The sequence below is a fragment of the Sipha flava genome, unplaced genomic scaffold (assembly GCF_003268045.1).
Source record: "Sipha flava isolate LNK unplaced genomic scaffold, YSA_version1 474_pilon_pilon, whole genome shotgun sequence".
NCBI lineage: Eukaryota > Metazoa > Arthropoda > Insecta > Hemiptera > Aphididae > Sipha > Sipha flava.
In genome coordinates this window covers 199,903-211,105 of record NW_020273266.1, presented here as the reverse complement: position 1 = coordinate 211,105, position 11,203 = coordinate 199,903, and the positions used below count along the sequence as shown (strand labels likewise).

Here is an 11,203-nt window from a genome sequence, read left to right as displayed (position 1 = left end):
TAATTTTAAACATTATATATGTACTAAAGAAAACATAAGTAAATATTATTAAAAACATTATAATTTAAATTATAACAAAAATGAATGCTTTAATGACAAAAAAAAAAATGAAGAGCTATCCAGAAGTCTAGAGACTTCTTATTCAGACGAAATTTAAAAAATGTATTTAATAATAATAAAAAAAAATTACTAATACTATTTAATTTATAAATTTAGAGTATTAATAATTTAAATGAATGTTGAATGCAAAAAATTGATTTAAGTAATCGAAAAATATTATTTACATAACTTAGAATACTTAATTATTGTAAGTTTAAAAAGGTAATGAATTAAATATAAAAAATAAAATAGTAACTAAAAAATATAAGATTAATTGTTTTAATTATAATTACAGTTATTATTCAAAAAAAAAAAAAACGACGTACCAGAATTCGTGGGAGTATGTAGGTATGTGTTTATCTATCGTAAGTTCGTTTCACTCTGGATCGTCTCTTAGATTTCGGCTGTTTACTATGATATGTAAAATAAATAAAATGTTTTAATATTCAATTACATTTTAAGAATTAAAGAAAAATAAATTATAATTTATTTTTTTTTATTTTATTAGTGTTAATATATATAATGGACAGGAATTATAAAAAATATAATTTGTAAGAATGACAATATTTAACAAACATAAATAGAATAAGACAAGTAATATTGGACATAGATTATGTATAATATCAGGTAATATTGAACATGGATTGTCTCATCGTTGCTCCTGTCGCAATATGCCGCAAAAAAATATTATTTAAATGTGAATGTTTTTATTTAAAATTATTAATCTTAATTATGAATAACATTAACCGATGAAATATTAAGATCTATTAAAGTTGAAAAAGTTTTTATACACTCTCATTTAAGTTTCAAAACGATTTTTACTAAAATTATTATTCCATAGTGCATGTTAGAACATTACTATATATTACTATCTACAAATACAACCAAACCCGGATTATGATAATTTGAGGCCCATAATTGATGACCCACACATAAATAAATAATATTTATAAATATTTCTCAATCGCGATATAAGAAGTACGTTAGAAAAGGCTTAGTTTTTTTTATTTATTTTATATTAATATTAATACTCATATACTCTTGGTAGAATTGATAAAAAATGTAATTTGTATGAATGAAATGATTTAACAAACATAAATAGAACACTATTTTATACAATTTTAAAAAGGCCTATGAGGGGAAAAATCTGACTCCTACATCCTCCCATGTATACGCCCCTGAATAGTTAGACTAATTTTAAGTACGTTCTTCAATTTTGAATATTAAAAACAAAATGAAACAGAGAACATAAATATGAATAAATAATTTTGACATGTCAAGAATCATTTGATGATTCAAAAGCAAATAAAATATGTAACCATGAACATTATGAACATAACGGAAATGATGAAAAATTGAACTGAAAAAGGATGTTTTAAATTTGAATATACAATCTGATGATTAGGGTGTCATTAATTTAGGTCCAAAATAACCTAAATTTCAAGTAAATAAAAAATACTTAAATAATAAATTATTTATTATTATTATTATTTATAAATATTATTATATTATTATTATATTATATTATTTATAAATTATTTCAGTATCATATCAGAGTTCGTTGGAGTAAGTCGTTTAGTTTTTCTGGTCTCCGTTATCTAATTTCATTTTATATCGTTTAATTTACGGTATTTTCGTTAATTTTCAATTTATTTTATTTTCGTTCACAATGTCTTTTATGTGTGTCAAATGTTTTGATAATTCTACACATAAGGACGACATATTAGAGTGCTCTACTTGCAAAAGGTTTTTGCACTACTATTGTGCGGGCTACTCTGAAATTAATTTTAATAAAATGTCAAATAATACGAAAGCAAGATTCAATTGCTCTGAGTGCCAAACTGATATTAAAAAATTTCAAAAATCTCCTAAAAATCAAATAACGGAAAACAAGGTCAACTCGGTTAATCCTTTGGAAAAAAATATAGAGGAACTGATGAGTTCAGTTTCTTTTATGAGCTCACAATTTGACAATTTTAATAATAAAATTGATACCATTGTGAGTGAACTAAAAAAATATCAAACTTGCAAATGAAAAAATTATTGCTGAAAATAAACGGCTCTCAGATGAAGTTTGTATACTGAAATCTAAAATTGATGAAATTGAACAACATAATTTAGGTATATCTGTGGACATAATAGGTATACCTAAGACAACTAATGAAAATTGTATTGATATTGTGGAAGAAATTGGTAAAATTACTAACACGGAATGTAAAGTAATTGAAGCCTATAGAATAAATTCTTTAGTATCAAATCAAAATATTATAACGGCGAAATTATCTACACTGGGCATGCGCAAAGATCTAATTCGCAATGTTAGATCTATGAAATTAACAGCGGATATTATAAGGAATAATTGGCCGAAGGAAAAAATATATATTAATGAACGTCTTACAAAATCAAAAAGAACACTTTTTTCTCAAACCAGACGTGCTGCGAAAGAAAAAAAATATCAAATATGTATGGTTGTCTAATGCTGATATTCTCGTAAGGAAAAACGATGTTTCCAAAATAATGAAAATTAAATCAACTCAAGACATCGAAAACTTATAGTTAGTACTTATACATTCAATATAATTAAAATAAGAATAATAATTTCTATTTCCAATGAATGATAATATATTAAACATTGATAAGCTTTTAAATATAAATAATATTAATTCAAATTATGTAGATTCTATAGCGGATATCCCCTTACCAAATGATAATCTATCATTTTTCGTAATAAATATAAGAAGTATAAATAATCATTTCAATGAACTAGCTATGTTGCTAGGTTCAATAAAAAATTATTTTAGTATTATTGTATTGTGTGAAACATGGCTTTTGAATGATGTTGAATTTACTTTAAATGGTTATATATCTATAAACTCGCTAGGAACGTTAAATAAAAGTGATGGGGTCACAATATTAATTAAAGAATCCCTATATATTCTTCAAATTGAAAAAAATGTTATATTAAATTGTAATTCAATACACCTTAAAATCAAATCTAATGAATTATTATTTTCTTTAATCTGTATATATAGATCGCCAAATGATAATCTTGAAAATTTTATCAATAATCTTGACTTTTTCTTATCTCAGAATAAAAATAACTACCTAAATATTTTATGTGGCGATATTAATATTGATATAATGAAAATTTCAAATATTAGCAATGATTACTTAAACATTCTGGCTAAACATGAATACATATCATGTATAAATAATTTTACCAGAGTCACTGAGTCCTCAAATACTTGCATTGATCATATATTTGTTAAAAATGTAGAATCAAATAAAATTAGTTCAAACATATTACGATGTGATATAACTGATCATTATGCTACAACACTGATGTTATCGGACGAAATGTTTAAAGTCCAAAATAATTGTCAAAATGTAAAATATATAAAAAAAATAAATATCGAACTTTTAAATAAATTAATTATTTTAGAAAATTGGTGTTCCACTATGTCTTTGGATGATGTTGATTCTATGCTCGAAGTTTTTAATTCTAAAATAAATGAATTTATTTATCATTCAACTATTTCTGTAAATAAATTGAAATCGAAAAAAATGTCAAAATTAAAAGAATGGATAACAACCGGTATAATAACTTCTATAAGAAATAGGGAAAAATTGTTTGCTAAATTAAAATTGAGGCCTTTTGATACACGCTTTAAACAATTCTATAGTAAATATAGAAATATATTAAATGTATTAATAAAAAAAGCTAAACAATTATTTTATCAAGGTAAATTATTAAGAGCTCAGTCTGATGTTAAACAGGTATGGAATATTATTAATGAGGTAATAGGTAAATCAATTAAAAATAAAACATGTGATATTAATAAAATAACAATGAAAAATGGTTGTAATACTGAATCAAAAACAGAAATCTGTAATACTTTAAATGAATATTTTATTAATGTTGGGAATAATTTAGAAATTGAACACATAAACCATGTATCCGATGACCATGAAATTATAAATGATAGTTTGTTTTTTAAGCCAATAAATAGTGATGAAAAAATGTTACACTTAAATAAAATAAAAAACTATAACTCTTTTTATGAAAATAATTTGTCTAATTACATACTAAAAAAAAATATCTAAAACCATTTCATTACCATTGTCAATTATTTTCAACAAATCTCTTTCAACAGGTAAATATCCATCAAATTTCAAAAAATGTATTGTAATTCCCTTATTTAAGGCAGGTAACAAACTAGAGTGTGGCAATTATAGGCCGATATCCATATCTCTAACATTATCAAAAATTTTTGAAAAATGTATAAAAAACAGATTACTTGATTTTTTAAATAAAAAATGTTTCTTTTCCAAATGTCAATTTGGCTTCAGGCCTGGATTATCTACTATAGACGCGCTTTTTAAGGTAGACAACTTTGTTAGGAATAATATTGATAATAATAATAAAGTAATGGGTATTTTTTTAGATATTCAGAAAGCTTTTGATAGTGTGAATCATAAGCTATTGATGTTTAAATTAGAAAACGCAGGTATTCGTGGTTTACCTAATAATTTAATTAAATCTTTCTTAGGTGATAGAACTCAAAGAGTTAAACTAAATGATAAATATAGTGATATTCTAGAAGTATCTTGTGGTGTACCACAAGGCACAGTTCTAGGTCCCTTATTATTTATAATTTTTATAAATGATCTACTTATAATCAATACTAATTTAAATACCGAAATTCTAAGCTATGCTGCTGATACTGCAATTTTATTATCTGAACGAACAACAGATAGTTTGTATTATGAAGCAAATAAAATCCTAAATAATATTTATACCTGGTTTTGCAAAAATAAATTAAAACTAAACTTGTTGAAATCCAAATACATTTTGTTTAATCCACAAAAGTGTAATACTTTGAATACTAACAAATTAATAGTCCATTCACTAAAATGTGTCTCAACTTTTAGCAATACATGTAAGTCGCAATGTGTTATTCTTGAAAATGTTAAGGAGGTAAAATACCTTGGCCTTATTTTAGATTGTAGATTTAAATGGGATAGTCATATCAATTACTTAAACAATATTTTACGTAAGTTCTTTTTCATTTTTAAAGAAGTCAAATATATTTTTAATAACTCATATAAAAGAATTATTTATTTATCCTTGGTACAATCAGTTTTTACTTATGGTATAGCAATATGGGGAGGAACTTACAACAATCATCTATCTAGATTATTAACAACTATAAACTGCATTATTAAATATCTTTTAAATCTTTCATTTCAAACAAGTACTACATTAATTTATAAAGAACTAAAAGTTATGGATTTTAGGTATATTTTTAATTTTAATACACTTGTTGTACTTTATAAAAATAAACATTTAATTAATTCTTTTGATCATGATCATTATACAAGATATAAACATAATATTAACATATGCCTGCCTAATTATAATAAAGTTTTTAGTCAAAAGAGTGTTTTGTATAACGGTCTAAAACTGTGTCAAACCCTAAATATCAACATTAGCCATTTTAATAATTTTAAGTAATTCAAAAAGCATGTTAAAAAACTTGATCTGTCTATTATATAATTAATTGTTAACTTCAACACTATTTTTTTAAATATAATATATTTTGTTCTTCATACTCTTATCTTTACTCTTGTTTTAATACTTGTTTTAATATTACATATATACTTTACAACTTATTAATATTAAATATTACTAATTTATTGCTTATGTATTAATTTTAAGTAAATATATAAGAACCGCTCCCCCAGCACAAGCTTTGCTTTTAGGGGGTGCTGCAAATAATTATTTTACTTACTTATATAATGTATCACTTGTCGTTTTGCAAAATAAATATATTATTATTATTATTATTATTTATAATTTGAATAAAACAAGAAATAATTCGATTCTTGATCAATAACATAATATATTAAATAGTTTTAATATATTGTGTTACATTATTTTGTTTTACAAAGAACATATTGAAGAATTTATATTTTTTAGATATTTCCATTAACAACATTTTGAACTCAGAATAGAAGTATTAATGCTAAATACTACAGGGAATTTAAATGGCTAGAATATATTAGATCTTGTAATACTATTTTTTGCTTTAAATGTATTCATTCTTTGCAGAAAATTTAAGAAAAACTAGATACAATATTGGAAAAAGTTATTTTTTTTTTACTTGAGTATTTATTTATATAAATTAAAAATAATTATTGCCTATAAATTATAAATCATATAATTTTTTAGTGTTCAATCTAGAATAAGAGACTTACACCCTGAAGCAATTTTCATTCATCGTATGGCTTTTAAATTGAATTTGGTTACAACATTTACTTGTAGAACCATAAAGTGCATATACAAGGAAATTATATCTAAATATATCTTTATATCCAAGGTTTTGACATAAATAAAACAAATTACAATTATCAAAATTGGTCTTTTTGTGCATGTTACGTATGCTATATTGGATGAAATTATAAGACACTTTAAGTTAATGATTTAAAAAAGAGTTAAGCGCTTGCAAATTCAATAGACAATTTAATTTAATTACATTTTAATAAAAGCATAGTGTTTCTTAATCATTACCAAGTATAAGTCAACTTTAATAAATACATATAAATAAAATATAATAATTGTTTAATACTTTTATAATTTTAATAATGTATTTATTTTATTATGTAAATACTTTTCTTTCGATACCACGTCCCTACAAACAAGACATCGATATCCGACGGACGAAAAAGATCACGTGTAGGGACGTGGTATCGAAAGAAAAGTATCGACATTTTTACTTGGTATCAAATTGAATGAAAATACCGATATGAGTAAAATATCGAAACGAACGAACCTATATGAGTAAGTATCGAAAGAAAAATATTGATCCTTTTACTTCGTTGTATCGTATCAAATTAAAATAATAAGAGTAAAATATAAAAACGACCTATATGAATAATCGTTCCGATCAAGAGGAAACCTTTAACGCTATTGTATTGTGGACTGTGGTTATTGTTCCGTGGAAATAACAATATAATGGTATAGAGCAGAGATGGCAAATCCATGGCACGCGTGTTCGAGATGGCACGCGAACATTTTTACTATTATATATTATATAATATATAACATTATAGGACTTATAATATAATAAATAATTAACAAAGCAATATTATTATAATTATTATTATTATGTACCTAAACTAACCTTTTGATACTAATACATTAATTATACAATCAAATTATAATATAACAAAATATAATATTTTTAATATTTTTTTCGTGGCACGCTCTATATATATAAAAAAAAAAAAAAGATAATTCTGGGCACGCAGTGTTCAAAAGGTTTGCTATCCCTGGCATAGGCGTGCGCAGGATTTTGTGTCGGGTGCAGCATACATTTTTAATCGGCCCTAAAGAGCAATAAGCAGCCCACTTATTTCCTTTATATAGCCCCCCCCCCCGAATTCTTTTTAGCCTCACTGTGTAAAAATTTAATATTTTATAACTTTATATAATCACTTTTGTACCCAAATCATTATATGGTATATCCCCTCCTCCATATAGATTCATCACTCTCTGACTAACCTATTATAGTTATAAGAAATATAGTAAATTGTAAATAAAAAGTAATAATATTTTTATGAAATTTAGTATATTCATTTATACTTTTATAAATATATTTAACATCACATATGTAATAAAATAACACTTATAAGCATAAAGTAATTAATAATAAGTATATTTATATATTACTCATAAGTCATAATATTGGAACTCTTAAGAGTCAGGTATGTAAAATAAAAATAAATAATTAGATTTACAATATAAGTCTGCGGTTACTAGGAAGCAAATGTTACAACTCATCAATTACATAGTTTAAATCAATATCACTTAAAAGTTCTTGTTCTACAAACAAAAAAAGAAGCACATCCAATTTTTCTTGTGACATAGTATTCCTTAATTTGTTTTTTACAATGTTGAATTTCGAAAAACTGCGTTCACAGCTACAACTAATCACTGGAATTGTCACAAACATTTTTAGACAGTGAGAATTTTTTTTAAAAATGTCATGTCCACCATACTGTTTTAACCAATCTAGCCGTTTGTGTACAGAACCAAAGTTTGTACCTTTTGGTATATCTTCAGTAGATCTCACAAGATTAACTTCACAGCATAAATCTTCAGTTGAAATTGAATATGTGTGTAATGTTTTATATGTTGAGGTTTCATTTTCATCATCTAGGTTCGCTAATAGACCAATAGCATTGATTAAATTCAATGTATCTTGTTTGAATCTATCTTTTAATCCATTAATAAGTATATCCAATTTTAACAAAATATCAAAATTCTCATTTTATCAAATTTGTTTTTAAATATATGTTGTATTTCAGATTTATCTTCTAGGTTTTTAGAAATTTTTTTTCTTTTTACTTCAGGTATTTCGATATACATTTCATAGCACATTTTTTTTGTATTTTCAAATATTGATTTAAAATGTTGTTAGTCATTCCGTAATGAAATTAGTGACTGAGTGTTTGAGTTAATCATCATAACCGCAATTAACAATTCTAAATTTGGTGTTTGTAAGGCAAAACTTACTTTCAAAACTAGCTGTAAGATAACTTGCATTATATGTAGACAAAATATAAAATTGAAAGTTTGAAGTTGATGTAGAAGACCTTGGCCTTTTGCACGCATTTCAGGAATTGAACATTTTACATTGATTGCTTTTAATGCTTGAAGTATTACACCATAATTATATTTTATTGCATTAACGGCTTCTGCACAGTAAGTCCATCTAGTAATGGAACATGATTTTAATGTTTGTACGTGAGCACCATTTTCTTTAGCGATTTTTTCAAATATAGCATGACGCATGGGACTCCCTTCAATAAATGAGAAAACAAATTGAACAGTTTCAAAAAAATCAAACAAAATTCAATTTTGGTTAGAATTTTTATTGCTAGATTTGTCACAAATAGAGTCAATTAGAGATAAATTTAAACAATGAGCATAACAGTGTACATACAACATTTTACTATTTTCTTCCTTACATTTTGCCTAAACACCAGAAATACTACCAGCCATTGTAGCCACCCCATCAAAACATACAGAAACAACCAAACTCCATTCTAATTTCATTTGATCCTTAAGAACATCAGTTATTGTTTGAAAAATAGAATCTGCATTAACTGATATCATATGTTTTAGAACCAAAAATGTTTCAAAAGGTCGATTAGTCATAGAATTAAAATGTCTTATTACAATCGATAATTGCTCATGATGTCCAACATCAGATGTTTCATCAGCAATTATTGAAATATACGATTGTTTTAATGTGATATACATTTTTTTTTTAAGAACGTTATGAATTGAAAAAATGATATAGTTTTGAATCCTGTTACTAGTGTATTGAGCATTTTTCGGTCCAAAATCAATGTGATCTTTTAAAACAACATCATATTTACTTAATACTTGAATAAACTCTTTAAATAAACCTTTTTGTTGACTATTTATACTTTCATCATGACTGCGGAATGGACACCTACCTTTGGTAAGACAAATAGTTACATCAACTCATTTTTCCATTCATTTTCTATTTTTCAAACGTTCAGCCTCCCTTTTTTTAAGACATACTGTTTTATTGATATCAATTATTTCATCGATTGACTTAGAATTTTTAAAATGAACCAGAAATTTTGTACTATTAAAATGTGCTTTTGATAAATCATGTCTCTTAAACATATGAAGTGCTCGGTACCAACCTTTAAAACCAATTTTGGAAAAAATTAATTCCAATTGCAAACAATTGTTTTAATTTCCACTGAAACAACGGCATGGAAAACAAAATGCTGCATCAGCTGTTTGACTATATTCAATCCAGTCATATAAATCATACCATGATTTCTGAAATGAACGCATACAACTTCCTTGTTTTTGCTTTGGAAATATTTCTAAAATTGGACGATAAGGACCTTAGCCTATATGTTCATTAACTTCAAATCGATTAGATGAAAGGGGATTTATTAGATCATCTACATGGATCAATATATTATTTTTCATCAATAATAAAGAACATGATTCAATACTTCCAGCTAAAAAATAAAAACATATATATTATTAGAATATTTAGTTTTCATACATAATTTATCAATAGGTTTAATTCATTACCTGCAGGAACCCCTGTACATTTAGAATTGTGTAACTCTGAAGATGGAATTAAATTATTGTTTTCATAATCATTAAGTTGTGCATTAATAAATAAAATGTTGGATGGCATTCAGTCTTCATGCGACAAAACTTTTGAATTTTGATTATCTGTTAAGAAAACAAGAAAATTAATTTAAATTTCAAACAACAATTTTCACACATTAAATTATAAGTATAAGAATGACTAAAATGATACTATCAAACAAGATGAAATAGGAAAAATTTGGCATTCTTATAATAAATATAAATATATCATATAATTATCACAGATTAAGTATACTTTAAATGGTGTCTAACAAATAAATATTAAATAAGTTTTTACTATGGAATACTAGTTTGGTACAGTAGGATTTAATAAATATATTATAATAATCAAAATTTTAAACGTAACTACATACCAAACTGAAACTGAACTAAAATTAATAATGAAAAATCAATTACCTATTTATCTAGTACCTACTATAAATAATAATAAATATGAATGCTATTAAATTAAAATGATAAATGAATGAAAATCACTTACCTGCAATCACCTAATTCTTTTATTACAGATTTTTTTTGATTTGAAAAAAAATCTTTTATCTTGTGGCAATTTTCACTAGTCTTCAACAGTAAAAGTCTTTGCTTTGCACGAACTTTTTCCTGACCACCAAGTCGTTTAGTCGACATGACAATAACTAACAGAACTACAGAACATTAGGACGAGGACCAATTTGAAATTTTAATAAGACTGCAGTAACGGTGAAAAATCGTTATTCAATTACAAACATAATAGTCGATTTGGTTATGTGATTACTGATTACTAATTATGGCATCTATTCCGTTTTCGTATCACCGCACGTCTAGTTGAATGGTTAATGCGCTATTGTCATTGTGGTTGTGTCAGTATTTGTATACTGTATAATCTAGTGTGTA

The 11,203-nt window shown here is 24.9% G+C and overlaps 1 long non-coding RNA gene across 1 annotated transcript; it reads right to left on the bottom strand.

Annotated features, from left to right (window-relative positions):
* Positions 1 to 7,836: 7,836 nt before the first annotated feature.
* Positions 7,837 to 11,166, bottom strand: LOC112689840. The gene is made up of 3 exons (XR_003149150.1): positions 10,812 to 11,166; positions 10,250 to 10,396; positions 7,837 to 10,173 (listed from the first exon to the last, which is right to left on the bottom strand). It is a non-coding gene; the product is annotated as an uncharacterized LOC112689840 (long non-coding RNA).
* Between the last annotated feature and the right edge of the window lie 37 nt (positions 11,167 to 11,203).